Source organism: Lissotriton helveticus, chromosome 3_2 (genome assembly GCF_964261635.1).
Source record: "Lissotriton helveticus chromosome 3_2, aLisHel1.1, whole genome shotgun sequence".
In the NCBI taxonomy this organism is placed as follows: domain Eukaryota; kingdom Metazoa; phylum Chordata; class Amphibia; order Caudata; family Salamandridae; genus Lissotriton; species Lissotriton helveticus.
This window is the reverse complement of record NC_136062.1, coordinates 244,963,597-244,979,266: the sequence shown is the minus strand read 5'-3', so window position 1 is coordinate 244,979,266 and position 15,670 is coordinate 244,963,597. Positions and strand designations below refer to the sequence as shown.

At 48.9% G+C, this 15,670-nt stretch overlaps 1 protein-coding gene across 1 annotated transcript in view; it reads right to left on the bottom strand.

Annotated features, from left to right (window-relative positions):
- The window catches only part of SCAMP2 (secretory carrier membrane protein 2), a 298,231-nt gene that overhangs the window by 219,855 nt on the left and 62,706 nt on the right, over positions 1-15,670 (bottom strand). The gene's annotated exons all lie outside the window — the stretch shown is intronic.

Sequence of the window (15,670 nt, the reverse complement as noted above, 5' to 3'; positions counted from 1 at the left end):
TGCTTGCCTAAGAATGTTTGGAGCTAAGGAAAGAGGACAGTTTTGGACGTGAAGGATGTAGAGAGGAAAAGATAGGCAATGCAGGGTTTGTGAAGGACCAACTTTAGTCCACCTGTTTCAATGAGACCCACACACACACACTCACATTAAATGCGTTGACTAGAGTATGGCACTCCTATGGAAGAGCCTACAGAGCTCAGTTCATGTAGGGGAGAGCCAGAACGGAGTGCGACCTAGCACTGGGACAGTTTGACTAGAGCAAAGCCCATTACAGGTTGAATCTGCAGACACATTTACTCTCTGGCAGACACGATGCCCACTTAAAAAACACATGGGGACCTGCCCACAGGGGAGTCTATTAAACTAAAAGACAGGGCTAGCAAACAAACCTTGCTATTGCAAGCAATCTATTAATACCGACGTTGTTCTCCTCTGCATTCACTTAGCATTCCAACCACATTTGTTTGCAAAAGTACCGAAGCAGTCTATTATGAAAGAGTCTATGTCAACCTACCTAATTCTACATAAAACTCCCAAGAATTTGCCCTGCCCCAGACGAGTCACAGTAGAGTTCAGTCCAACTGCGGAGTTTCAGAAAGTTCATGGCCAACGTGCCCAGCCAGGATCCAATAATACTCCAACAGAAAAATGCCTAGTCTGTCCTAGCGCTCACGTGATCTCAGACATCTCTGTGCAAGCCTAAGAGTTTAGTCCAAGAACTGGTAAGCCAACTCAAAGTCCGGCCCAGCTTAGATGCTTTTAGAGAGAACATCCGCTACCTACATCATAAGGTGAAGAAAATCAAAACTTTTGCACCTCCATACAGCATTTTAAGATAATGCAAAGTTTTTAGATGGCACTCATGTTCAGCACGCATCAATCTACTGACACAGGGTGAAGTAAAGAGACTGAATTCGCAATAAGCTAGAAATTCAGACTCGTTCATGCTGATAAAAAAGCACAATTTTACATTTAATGGCTGAGGCCAGGAACAAAATCCTCATTTTGCTGCAGCCTTTCAGTGACACCATATTGTACTGTGCACGTATATTCGTACTGATGACGCCAGAAAGATTTAGCTTGGCGGAAATAGATGTTTAAGACGAAATAGCAAAGTTCATCTCTGGATCCATTACTGTCACACACAGGCCAAGAAACACCGACTTGCTGAGCCACCAACACCCTGAGTAAACCAGCCCCTCCCAGCAGGAAAAGCACGGCTCACTCTATTCCATTTTAGTGGAGGATGGTCAAAACCTACTAACCAATAGGAGGTAGAATCGCCGTCCACCTGCTTTACACCAGAGCTCACTCTCATATCCTGTTCAGGAGGACAATGAGGGAGATGATCTATACCAGGCACTTCTTACTATTTCCAGTAAAATACACGACGCAGTCAGCCACGAAATAAGGGGCATAGTGATAGAGTAGTCCAGTCAAACAATAGCCTTAAGATTGCGTAAATGTGTGGAACAGCTTGCTGGTCCTGGGCCACTCATAGTGGCATCCTAAAAAGAGTGGAAGGTTACTTTTAAACAGCGAAGTCACCCATCTGCTTGTTTGGGAGATAGCAGCCCAGAACCGAAAGCAGCACGGGAACAGAATGCAATAACAGCCCCATACTGTGTGCGCAAGCTTTAAAATGCCAAGAGGGTAAGGTGGGTGCAGTGGGGGCTCGTCCCAGCCGCACTTTCAAACAGTCTGGAAAACTGCACTTTACAACAGATTTTTCCGATGCATCATATACAAGTCAAAGTGGGCCTTGATCTCACACCTTCATCTAGCATTTCACAGTGTCACTGTACCCAGCATCATTATTTCTTTGGGTCTGCAAATGGATTTATGTGCTCATTACAAAGCTGTGTGCAAGGTGTAAACCCTGGATGCACAGCAGACAAAATTGTGCCCCAGAGAACTAATAGTGCCCAAAAGATTGTGCCACAAGGGAAAAAAGTAGTAGTACCATATAGAGTCGTTCGGAAACAGGGAACAGTGTGCCCGAAACACACTGAAATACTGTTGAAACCACGTGCGGCTGCTGCTGCAAATAGATAACGTGGCGAGGGGTTCAAATAATCCAGGATGCTGCCAACGAGATCACAGTGCTGCTTAGATAAATCAGTGTGCCAGTACCGGTCATATTACAGTGGTGACACACTTCCACTCCAGGGCAGGGTGCGTGTGTAACAATACCAATGTTCCAAGTGGATAGCTGTATGTCGGAGCAGCATGCATGATGGTGGAAGTCTGTATGCTGAGGTAAACCTAAATGAATCCACCCGCCCACTAACGAGGAGCCTCAGATGAGTCGCTTAAGGTGTTTGGGGAGGGGTATAAGGGGTGGAGGCAATAGATGGGCATTTGGATCCATGCAAAAAGAGGGGCTAGAAAGACAGGAATGGACTTAACATCTAGTTACCTCATACCTGGGTCATAACAAAACACATATGATGGATCAGGTGCACAGCGTAGTTTGACTTATTGTTTCAGTTTTTATGGTGTGTTCATACAACTTTATAGGTGCTCTGCAGGTGGCGTCCTTCGTCCATAAATGCTGGAGGTCGGGCAGTCTGTTTCCTGTTTCTATGGGCCACATGATCGGAGTTACATCCAATCAATATGAGCCTACCGAGATATACGGAAACGCGTTTGGCGTGCCGTTTTTTCTGACAAACTATCGGGAAGAGCTATCGAGCAATTCAGCTGGATGTTGGAATCTACAGGTTAGTTTTGGCGATGTACCAGGGTCATAACAGCTTGGTTAAACCATGAGTATCATTATGTTAGTTGACACGGGTTTTACTTGCTATTTTTCCGTATTATTTCTCCTATAGATCATTAGCATGCCATCAACGGATGGCATGTAAGTTATGTTCTGGACGCGCTTTTTCGACTTGTTTTCTATCACCATGTGGGCATTAAGGTTATAAGGTGACACCATAAAGTCACTGATTTATTAAACATGCCATATCACTTTTTTTAGCGCGAGATGATCACCGGAATCAAATAGACACATACATTACACTGTTCGTGGTAAATAACACTAGAATACATTATGGTTTTTTTTCTTTAATTCTTAGTATTGTTCCCTGATGAAGGGCCCAAAAAAGCCCGAAATACATTGGAGTTCGAGTTTGCTTCAGTAATGCCGTTTGAATCTGTTCATAATTATTGAATGACAAAAGAAAAATTCGAAGAAATCCACGTGAAAACATTAAATGAAGTACCTTTCACCATGAACTAGTGTGGAATCCTCATTTCATAAAGAGGGATATAAGTGTGCCTACAGGGATGTAACTAATGTATCATTTGGAGCACGTATTCATAACAAAACACCCCATTATCCTATTTGAGAAGCAAAAACCGTAACAGGCTAGATATAAAAGGCCCAAATCCCCCCTGCCCTCCTCCCTACTCTGCCTCCCCTCTGCTGGAAGCGTGCAGCCGACCTCCTCCTGCCGCGTGAAAGGAGATGAAAATTACTGAGGCGCCCATGGAAAGGAAAATATACGTTTCAATTCTGCTTTCCAGGATGACTTCACCTTTGTCCCCCTCAAAAAACGGGACATCTGGGGGCGTGGCTAGCTGCCGGAGGGAATGGCCGCTTGCTGAAGCGGCTCTCTGCCTTCGCCCGGCCATCCGCCAAACAAATCAGTGTTTGCAACCGGGGACTCCCTTATAACTGGGAGACCCCTGTCCTTCAACCGATTGTGCGCATCCTGTGCAGCTGCGGACCTGGTTGGGGCCGCCGAGCCTGATCCGGAGCCCTTTGCGGGGGGATCCCCCGGTGCCCGCAAAAAGGCGGCTGTGCTGTGCTCCGGTCCCTGAACGGCTCGACCTGAAGGTCTGGAAGACGCCCGGATCCGCTGCCGTCGTAGATTGCCCCTCCGCTTCCCCCCTGGACCGCTGCCGACACCTCCCGCGGCTGCCGGAGCTCGCCACCTGCGGCGGAGGAGCCGAGAGACACAACAGATACAGGCGGGGAACTGCCAACGGCCCGCCGGGACGCCATTCACGCGACATCCCGGCTTTGGGGCCTACATCTGCCGGAGCGCCGGTGCGACTGCCAAAGGCCTTATTGCACGGATTGGACCCCCTGATAGCTCCCCCCCCTGTTGATGCGCCGGCTGCCCGGGGGGGGAGCCACAGCCCGCTTACACTGTCGGGGTGCGAGCTGCTGGGCTCGGGGGCCTAGCCCTTCCGCACGGCGCTGCGCGTTGGGGGTGCACCCAACGGGGGCTCCGGAGCTGTGTTGGAGAGAAACCACGCCGAGCCAGCGGCGCAAGACGACCAAGACACAGAAGCCGGACCCACGTGAGTGCCGCAACCAAATATGTGTGTCCTCTGAGCTGCCGCTTCAACCAGTGGTCGCCCCGAGATAAATCCTGGTGGAGTCCGAAACCCTAGTACTACGCCGTACCGTGGAGGTGTCTGATCGCTCCTGGCCGGCCCATTGTCGATCTTGCGGTGGGGTGACCCCCTGTGGGAGCCATAGGGGCGACGACCATACTGAAGTGTGCTGGTCCTCGCTGCAGGATTTGGTGTCGTGGGGGGGTCTGGGCTCTCCGGTGGTTCCAGCGTTTGCGCTGCCTGCTCGTGTGAATATCCTGGGCTGTGAGACCAGCCTGATACTGTAAGTGGCAGCAGAGGGGGGGTGGTGGACTTCGCCTGAGAAAGCCCCAGTCCGCTGCAGATCGGTGCCATCTGGATCTACACGATGGCGTCCAACAAGGGAGGAAGGCCCACGACTCAGAGACAAATAACTAAAACCTCCTGGGCCAAGGGCGAAAATAAAGACGCGGCCCCCCCGGCGAACTGAAAACTGCGTCCCCGTCGCAGGGACAGAAGACACTCACTCTGGAAGATGTCATGGAGGCGATTGCAGGGGTTCGCTCCTCCCTGGAAACGCGAATCGACTCTGTTAATATCGAGGTGACTCTTCTGCGGGCGGACCTGCGCAAAATGGACACCAAAGTGAAGGACGTGGAGGTCAAAACGGCGGCCCTTATCGACGACACCTCTACGCTTCAACAGCAGGTTGCCCAGCTTCAGAAGCAGCAGAAACAAATGGGGGAACTGCTGGACGACTATGAAGGGAGGGCGCGACGGAACAATGTTCGAATTTTAGGCGTACCAGAAAGAATGGAAGAGCCGGCTGCGGACCTATTCGTGGAAGATCTGGTGACGAAACACCTCCAACCCAAGCAACTGTCGATCTATTTTTCCATAGAGCGCGCACACAGGGTTCCAGGGGGTAAGCCGAAACCAGGGGGCCCCCCTCGACCCATCATAGCGAGGGTCTTCAATTTTAGGGATCGAGACGCTATCTTACAGACTTCCAGAGCTAGCCCTCCGCTTCAATTGGAAAATGCTCGCATATCGATTTTCCCCGACTTCACAGTGAAAGTACAGGCGAGACGGCGAAGCTTTCTTGAGGTCAAGAAGGCCCTACGGAATAAAGGCATTAAATACTCTATGCTCTTCCCTGCAAAACTTCGTGTGGAGATGGTTGGTAAAACATGGTTCTTCCTATCCCCGTAAGAAGTATGGGACTGGCTGGAGGGATGGCGCCGAGCTGGAGGATCCCCGCAGGCCCAAGCGGACTCTGGAGAACACCCAGGGGGAGATCGAATGTCTATCAGTCAAGACCTATTCACCAGTCCGAGTAATGAAGAAGAATGACATATCCGGGACATGGTGAGAACAATTTTGTGAGGTCCGTTGGATACCGCTCGCTTGTCCCTCCTTGTTTGGGGCTCTCGAAGGCGGAGGACACCTACTAGACTCGGTGAGCGTTCTTCGGCCCCGACCGGGCCTCACCAGCTGTTTTTCAAGTAACCTTTCTAACTTGTGATTATGCACATTATATCTTTGTAATTTCAACGTATGTATTTTTACATACACTGCTTTAATGTCGGGCGAGTGGCATTAACGGCCTACCAGGTACCCCGATCGTAGTGGGGAGGACGACAGGCACTCTGCCTAGTTGGGGGGTGGATGGTTCTAGATCCACGGGCAGGGAAGCAGGGCGTGGGGGCGGGGCAGGGGGAAGTTTTGTTGCTATGTTGTTGTTTTTATTTGTTTTCAGCGGAGTCCTTTTTAGTAGTGCTATACCACCCACACATGGTCCCTTGTTGACGATCTGGCCTCCTCGGTGGGCCGTAGGCTCCATGGGAATAGGAGGTCTTCTTGACCCCACTCTTCGAGTTTCTCCTATAGCTGATGCACCATGGACGACCAGTCTTAACCCATCCTTCCTGTTAGCCCCATTGACAATACCAACATGACACCAATAAAGACTAGAGCCCTCACCATCTTGTCCTGGAATGTTAACGGCCTGGGACATAAAATAAAGAGGAGTGTGGTTCTCCAATTCCTAAGACGCCATTCCCCCGACATTGTCTTATTACAGGAAACTCATCTGGTGGGCAACATCTGTCAGGCACTCCAAAGGGGAGGGTACAAACTGTTAGTCCACGCGGGTTTCTCCTCGGGATCTCGTGGTGTCGGGATCCTGATCAAAAAGAACATCGCACTTACCCACACTCGAACCTGGGCTGACCCATTGGGCCGCTTTGCGCTGGTTGAGGCTGCGTGGGAGGGGCGCCCCCTCAACATCATCTCAGTGTATCTTCCGCCAACGCTGGTTAGGGACTCCCTCAGGGAGCTGGGTGTTCAGCTATTAGGCCTCTCTCCAGGCACACTCCTGATGGGAGGTGATTTTAATTCGACAATGTGTGATGATCTAGACCGTAGTCCCAAGCGCTGCTCCCATCACCCTGGCTCGGATTTGGCTGACTTTGCACGGGCCAGGGGTTTGGAGGACATTTGGCGCCTTCGTTACCCAGACGCACCATATTTCACACACTACTCTAACGCACACAACAGCATGTCTCGCATCGACTATCTGTTCTGCCACACCACAGATGTTGGGAGTTTTGTCCGCCCGCGGGGCCTCCCCAGGGGCATTTCAGAACATTCACCACTCAGTGTAGACCTTACCTATGATCGGCCAGTGCTGCGAGGCCCAATAGTTATTGATCCTTGGCTAATGCAGATACCGGACATCAAAGACACACTGCGTGAACGTACCGAACTCTATTTCGCTGAAAATGTCGGATCGGTCGACTCAAGGGTCACTCTCTGGGAGGCGTACTTGGCGGTCATAAAGGGTGAGGCACGGGCCCTTAAGATGGGTCACTTGCGCAAACATGACGAGCAGATCCGCCAGGCCGAATCTGTACTCATCAGCCTTGAATCATCCCACAATGCGAACCCGTCAGAAGACACTGCGGGTAAACTGCGTGCCCAACAACTGGTCTATAAAGCCTTGTCGCAGGAGAAGGCGCAAGCAAAGCTTCTCCACACGCGCCATAGAATATATGAATACGGAGATAGTGCAGGGAGAATGCTTGCCTGGCTGGAGCGCCGTGACAAGGGGTCCAGATGGGTCTCGTCCCTGACTGGCCCGGATGGCTCTACGATAGTGGACCCATTGGACATAGCGGAGGCCTTTGCCGATCACCCAGAAAGTGTCTACACTGCAGGCCAGTGCTACACGTCCGACGAATCCAGACAACTTTTGGACGAGATGCGCCTTCCGACGCTCTCAGACATAGATAAGGTGGCCTTGGACGCTGATATCACTGCGGAGGGACTAACCACCGCCTTATTTGCCGTTAACTCAGGCAAAGCCATGGGCCCAGACGGGGTCCCTGTAGAATTTTTGAAAGGCATGGTCCCTGATATCGTTCCACATCTCCTTAATATATTCACTGACAGTCAAGAGGCTGGGGTCCTCCCACTCGCTCAAAGAGTGGCTTCAATTGTAGTTATACTTAAGCCCGCTAAGCCTCCTACTGACTGTGGCTCTTACCGGCCCATCTCCCTGATCAGTGCAGAGGCCAAGGTCCTCGCCAAGCTCCTGGCTAACCGCCTTCTCCTGGTGCTCCCCTCACTGATACATGATGACCAATCGGGTTTTCTACCGGGCCGCAACACAGCGTTGAATCTTCGTAGAGTCCACAACGTTGTAAGTCGCCGATCTACTCTGCAACACGATGCGGCCATTTCGTCCCTTGACGCCACAATGGCGTTCGACTCGATCGAATGGCCGTATATGTTCGAGGTCCTCCGCCGCTTTGGCTTTGGTCCCCACTTCATCAAATGGGTGCGATTGCTGTATACGGACCTATGGGGCCAAATCCGGGTCAAAAATCATACATCGCGGAGATTTCAATTACACTGAGGTACCAGGCAGGGATGTCCCCTGTCCCCTCTACTGTTTGCCCTCACCCTGGAGCCCCTGGCTCACTGGATCCACACTGATAACTCCATTAGAGGCCTTTACTGGAGGGAAGAAGTTGTAGATAAGATTTCCCTATATGCGGACGACATCCTAGTATACGTGTCATCTCCTCGATCCTCTATTAATAGTCTGTTCCATGTCCTTTCCAACTTTGGTAAATATTCAGGGTACTCTATAAACTGGAACAAATCAGTGCTCTACATGCTACACGGCCCTCCGCCCCATTTGCCCAGGGGTTTCTCTATCGCAATCGCTACTGATGGCTTCATGTACCTAGGTATTTTCATTACATCGGATCCCAAAGTCTTTTACGAGCGCAATCTGTTGGGCCCTCTGCGTCGACTCCGGGGTCATGTTGCCCACTGGCGGTCGCTCCCGCTGTCACTCCCAGGGAGAGCGGCGCTCTTCAAAATGCTGGCCCTCCCACGATTTTTATATGCCCTGCAGAACTGCCCCTTTGTGGTTTCAGATTCATATTTCCGAGCGGTGGAGAGTGAGATCCGACTTTTACTTTGGAATGGTGGAGCCGCTCGAATCGCCATGACTAAACTCTTCCACGGGTGGTACGATGGGGGCATAGCTCTACCCAACCTCCGTCTCTATTATTGGGCCTCGCAGCTTGTGACGATTAACCAGTGGCTGCATGGTCCGCCTCTGAACCCGGCCTACCTCCTGGACAAATGCCAAACTGGGCGTGAGGGATAACTGGGTGCTTTGTATAGTAACCCTTCCAGAACTAGATATGTGGGCCCGATGGCTCACACAGTAGCTATCTGGCATAAGGCTAACAAATGTTTGGGATGGTCTGACAGGCTTACCTTGGCAACGCCACTATGGTCGACACAGCGTCTGGGCTCCTTCCGTTTCCTCCAGGGCTTCGATAGATGGGACACGAATGGGACCTCGGAACTGGGAGACCTTGTACTTAAAGGAAAATTGATGACTTTTACTGATCTCCAGACTAAATATGGCCTTGTTCCTACTGACATCTTACGCTATTTGCAAATTAAACATGCCATTCTTGCGGCGGTCCCGGACCTTACCACTTTGCCGGTGAACTCCCCTCTGGAGGACAGACTGCTGTCGGAGCCTCTCCCGGAGAAGGCCATCTCCCTTACGTATCGCAAATTGTGTAATAACATTCCTGACCCCTTTCGATCTCTGCGGCACAAATGGGAGAACGACCTCTGTCCCCTAGAAGACGAGGACTGGCGCTCGGCCTTAATGTCCCCGAGAGAAACTGCTATTTGCCATAGGTTTAGGCTAATCCAACTGAAAGTGTTGCATAGAGCGTACATGTCCGCCCTCACCCTGGCTAGGATAGGACGACGCCCGGATCCCTTGTGCCTGCGAGGCTGTGGCCTTCCTGGTACTTTTTACCACATTTTATCGGAGTGCCCGGAGGTGCAACAGTTCTGGAACAGAGCACTTCGGAAGATGAACGGCTCCCTGGGTAAGCCACTGCCATCGACGCCTAGAGAATGTATCCTTAACTTCTGGGGGCCAATGACATGACGTCCCAAGAGCTTCAATGGGCTACGTTGGGATTCCTGTTGATTAAACGCTCTGTAGCTATGAAGTGGGGATCGCCTGAGGGGCCGTTGGTGGTCGGCTGGATGGCTAAAATGGACCGTTGTATGATTGCAGAAAAGACAGTGTACAAGATTAGAGGGTGCCCCAAAATATGGGACGGGAAGTGAGGGCACTGGAACGCCTACCGAGGGGAACTATGTTATTCTCCTACAGCTGAACTGACCATGTCCCGTATTGGGCCTGTGGGTGGAGGTGCAAGGTGACTAATGACTGTTATGAGATATATTTTACCCGAACGCTGTACTGCAATCCTCAGAACTGCTCTGGACTCTTTTATTAGTTGTTTATTTCTTTGTTTTGATAAAAAGAAAACAGACCACCACTACTGCCTTACAAGATTTTGTAGTTTTGTGTATACCTTCTTGCATTGCGCCGCCGGACCCCAGGGATGTTGGCTGAATGGCTGTTTTTTATTTACCAACATTATGTAGCAAACTGCCCGCCCTTGGGCTATAGGTGTATTACTATGTCTTTTGAATTTGCACAATAAAGGTCTTAAAAAAAAAAAACGGGACATCTATTTGAAATTTAAAAAAAATCGTGACAGTCCTCTGAAAAACGGGAATGTCCGGGGATATCCGGGACATTATCACCCTGCACAGGTATAGGTCGGCAGCTGCCAGTTTTCTACAGTCCTAGTTGATATCCCTGGGCAGGTGGTGGAACTTCATCGGAGACAGGTCTCGGAGATTAGCGGGGGGAGGAGGTGTAGTCCTTGGAGTTACGTGCAAGAAAACTTGGATCCTCTGACTGAAGATGACAGAAAGGGAGCTTTGGGTGAGGGCAAACCACACGGCCACGAGGCAGAACCCGAAAAATATGATAGAGTACCACTGGTGCTGCCCATAAGCAAGGCAACTATAAATGTACTTACAGCAAATCACTATGAAGGAACAAGTGACAACAAATAACTGATTTTAACATGAAGATGCTGTGACTTGCAAATGCCAGTGGTCAGGATTCTTCAAGTCTAAAAGTATCTTAATTGCTTGCAGCTAGTTTAGACCAATCTAATGACTCAATGTCTTGGTCAGGAAAGAACGATCACAATTTAACCAAAAAGAAATGTCACTACACTTTTTTTTACTATCTCTCTTTTGACCATTATAAGATTCCTGTCTGAAAGTTTGGTTTTGACTATTCTGAATTTCAAGGTCATGCACTAATCTCTTACTGCTAGTCCCACGTATCACCCTCTTGCCGCACAATATGGGCAGTCCTAAAAAACTCTAAGACCTTTTTGTGTTGTTGATTTTTAGGTAAATATTAGGTTCCTAATTTAATACATCCCCTTCATTTTGGCCTGCTTGATTCTGTGCCAAGATGGCTCTTGGCCCAGATGTGTCACTATACAAGTATTATATCAAACCTCCATTGCTCAGAAACGCAGAAGGGTTTTTCTACAGTAGGTGACAGAGTAATTTTTGGGAGTCCATTTACAGGTAATTAGTAGATAAGGATAGAAAGAACAATATTCCTCAACTGAGATCCTAAGTCTGCCTGGCACCAACAGAGCTTGATTTTCTCTAAGACACTGCATAGGTCCCGGTGTTTAGGCCCCAAAATTCAACCCCTACCACTCAGCAATGGCACCTGTCAGCTTCTGGTCTTGTGGAAAAGTAAATTTTGCCATGTTCTGTGTCCCTACGCCCCATCCATCATATGTTATGTATGCATGACCAATATGCGTATGTTATTCCCCATTTCTGATTAATGACGCAATTACAGTTGTGTCCACCTCTAATATGTTAGTTTCCAGTCCTCGTGAATACTACGAATATCAGGCCTATGTAAAATAATGTTGCCACGTTTCTCAGTGTGCACGTTATTCCATTATAAAGTCCCCGTTTCTAGGCCTCAAAAGGGCCCGGACCCTGGATTCAGCTCCTGTCTCCTGAAAGCCTCGCTGAGGAGCGATACAGCCCCCACCTGTATCCTCGACCTTTCACTTACTTCCTGCCTCGCACTGCCCGGTGCAGCCCGGCCCTGCCTCTAAGTCTGCCAAAAGTATGTTATAGTTCCAGCTATCAGTTCAGTCCTCCTCCTTTGCATTCCTAAGCTACTGAACTGCATCAATAGTTTCCGTCGTTGTCTAGCCTTCTCGTCTCCCTGTTAGAGAAATACTGTATTTAATGGTCATTTAGTATTCTTCATCACGCATTTCATGTAGAATAATGCATGGTCCAGTCTTAGAATCAAGTTAGCCTCTCCCCTCATGACTTCTAGTTTATATCAACATGTTCCCTAAACATTAGATACCAGATAGGGTTTAGGTACATGTCGCTCCGACCCTCCAGACTCTAGTCTCTGCTCCTAGCACAGAGTTCGTAGCCCCCAGCTTCTCCTAGTAACACGTCATTGCCAGTTTTCGCGCACCATTAGGTTAGAGGTCCCGGCTCCTTAGGTAGCCCCCTCCTATGTGTCCGCCCATTCATGACATATTCTGTTACGTTTTACTTCACATGTCTAAGTAAACTCCCAGTTACACCTCTTTTTACTGTTATCTCTCGCGACTGCTACACGTCATGCCTTCTGCTCCACCCACTGCTACGCCTACTGCAATGTAATGCTATGTGTTTGCGTTATGTATATAAATGAATGTCTTGTTATTGAATGTTAGCGCGCTCATCCCAGACCAAGCCCCGGCAGCTGCCGGGCCTCTTTTCCCCTGTCATCCTGTTCCTATGCAGGTTGTCCTGATCCTGTCCTTATGCTGTAATAAACCTGCAGAAACTCCTACTACCTCGAATCTTGACTCTTATTTATTGAGCTATCTGTTATTCATTCATTCATCCAAAAATAGGGTATTATTTATTTATTTACCACATAATGGCGCCCGAATAGGGACTTGCCCTTTCCCCACGCGTCGGTGAAGCCACGCCGACCCCCTGACCCTCTGCAGTCGTGACGGAACCATACCGTGCACTGGCAGATATTTCTGCTTCAAGTATCCCTCAGGCCCACGGAGGAGACGGAGGAGGCGGTCCAGCATCCGAACGAGACGGTGGAGGAACGCGGCGAGTCCCGACCAGAGCCCAAGCCGAGAGCCCAAGGTCCGAGGTATCCGGAGGTCCACCCGTAACTGAAGTCCGAAGTCCGAAGTTCGTCGTCGTAGTCCAGTCCCGTCCGAGGCCTTCCGTTCCGTGCTGCCCGGTGAGTACCATTGCTGGGGTAGTGTCTAGACAGGGTCAGTCTAAATTGACTCCTGGTCCGTGGGTTGGTGGTACCCAAGCCCACAAACGAAGTATTCACCTAGGTGGATACGGGTCTTGATGTGTTCCTTTATGGGACCGGTATGTTCCGTACTGTTATAGCAGTGCATCCAGTAATTCTAGTCTGTTCCGTTCTCGAGAATTCTGTTCTGTTTCTGTTTTCAGTATTTTCAGGTAGTATTCTGTTCGAACTGTTATTTATAATGTTGTTCAATATATTTCCAATGTCGTGGTATGCCTGAATTGTTTCCCCAATTGTTATTGTTTTTCGTGTATTGTATTGTGTTCCGATTCAAGTTTAGAATGCCGCTCTTTTCCAAGTTACGTCAGTTAAAAACTAGAAAGGGTCTGCTGGAAGCAGCAGTTCCTGTTCCGCCTAGGGACAGTCCAGGTCACTTTATGTATCAGAAACATGGCATAAGCGCCATATTGTATCTAGATTTATGGGTAGAGTATACCAAACAGTTAGAAGAAAAGTATAGATGGCCCGTATCGGGTACATGGGATGCCGAATGTATCATGCGAGTAGAAGAAGCATTATGGAAAAAGAAAGCCAGACAGTCACAGAAAGATGCCATCGAGTTATGGCGTAAGGAAGCGCATAGAAGAACGGAAAAGGAAGTCAGAAAGTCAGAGTTAAGTAGAGAATCCCAAGAACGAACCCAAGAAAGAGAATTAATCGAGATAGGTGAACAAGTTAAAGCCGAACAGTCCGACAGACAGAGGCATGCCCTTATTAAGGGTATGTATCCTCTCCTTGCCGAAGGCTCGCCAAAAGCGACCCCAGAGGCACCCAGTAATTTCCCGCCACCATTAGTTCCGACCAAGCTACGTCACAAACCGACCGCAGCTGATATTTTTATTTCGTCCTATTTGGACGACACAGTTCCAGAATATGCAAATCCTGTTCGCGCTCCGCTAGTCCCTGTAAATCAGGCACTTCCCGTTCCTCCAGACACCGGAGTACCTGTTACGGTACCCCCGGGTCAGCCTGCCATACAAGTTCAGCCCACGTTACAATTACCGACCCTGCAAGCACGAAGAATGTCAGTCGACGATTCTAGTCTAGGGGCCGCAGGAGGAGGTCCTCCTCAAACCCCGCCGCCACACAAACGTTTATCAGCACTCGAATTACATGCTCAAGCATCACAGCGTACTCCTAAAAGTAATAAGTCTGTTACAGAAATCAGACAAGCCCTTGCCGAATGTGTTTATGATCCAGTTCCAGGCGAATATAATATGGTTTTATATTCCGTACGCGTAAGAAGGGTGACCGAGTATCTAGTCACCTTACCAAATATGAAAGAAGATCTAGACAGAATATATCGTTTCATCCGTACAGGGGATGATCCAGAAAGTATTGGCGAGATCATGTCTCAAAGGAAAGCCGAGATTCAGCTCATGATATTAAAGTTCCTGATCAATTGTCTAATAAGAGAACAAGATTACCCGTCTAAAGATCCCGCCGAAATGAGAATCCTGACAAGGTGGAGTGATAATATAGCCGAGGGTAAGCACAAGACCATTAGTGCCATGGAAAGTATGTACAAGAAAATTCGTAAAGAAATAGTAAGGTTACACGAACAGCGTAAAGCAGCACAAGTAAGTGAGAAAGAAAGTATCTCTGATCCTGAAGAGGAAGACGAGAATCCCGCCAGAATAGCGTATGTAGGGAAATCCAGATTTCCAGATCGCCATTTACGTCTAGAACCCAAGTCTATTTTTCATCATCCAGCACCAGAACGAGAGCCTTGTTCTCTAGAACAAGTATTTCAAGCTACCGATCACATTCTGAAATCACGAGTCGGTTATAGTAAGTTAAGCAACATGCATGAACAAGAACTAGCCCGATCAGCAGTCCGATGGATTACTGATTCTACCACTTTTCCAGACGAAATAGTGGCACAAATGTTTCTGAAACTGCCCCCAGCCGAGCAACGACTGGTGGGTATGTATATGATCCAGCACCTCATTACTCAGTATGAGGGTCAACACTCTGATCCAGGCCCGTTACACGATATCCTGAACGAGTTACTCCAGTACAGATGGAGAGGTCTAGGTACCGATTTAATTAGTGTTATTCTAGAACAGCGTCACAAGTATAGAACGTTCCTGAACCCGCATTTTGTTCACGTCTCACCCCCAGAAAGTAAACCATTCTACATAGACAGACAGAATCCGTTACGAGAAGTCCACCCAGTCCAAGGGACGGGTGGCGAAATGCAACGAGTGTTTGTATACACTCCGATTTCAAAGATGGAACTCCTCGAGATGAAGAAATTAATTCCCTGTCATGACAAAGATCCAGCAGGGTTTCATAGAGAATTAAAAGACATGCTCCGTATGGGAGAATACACTTACCCAGATATCATTAAAATGTTAAAGGTTCTGCTACCCGCAGGGGTGTATGAAAAGTTAAAGGAAAAAGAATGGGAGGTGGGAGAGAAAAAGATCGATTGGACAGCTCTAGAAGCTGAAGACAAGGCACGAGTACCAGGTACCGGTCTTGGAGATAAATGTAAAGAATTACCAGAATTATTGATTCAAGTTTTACCCA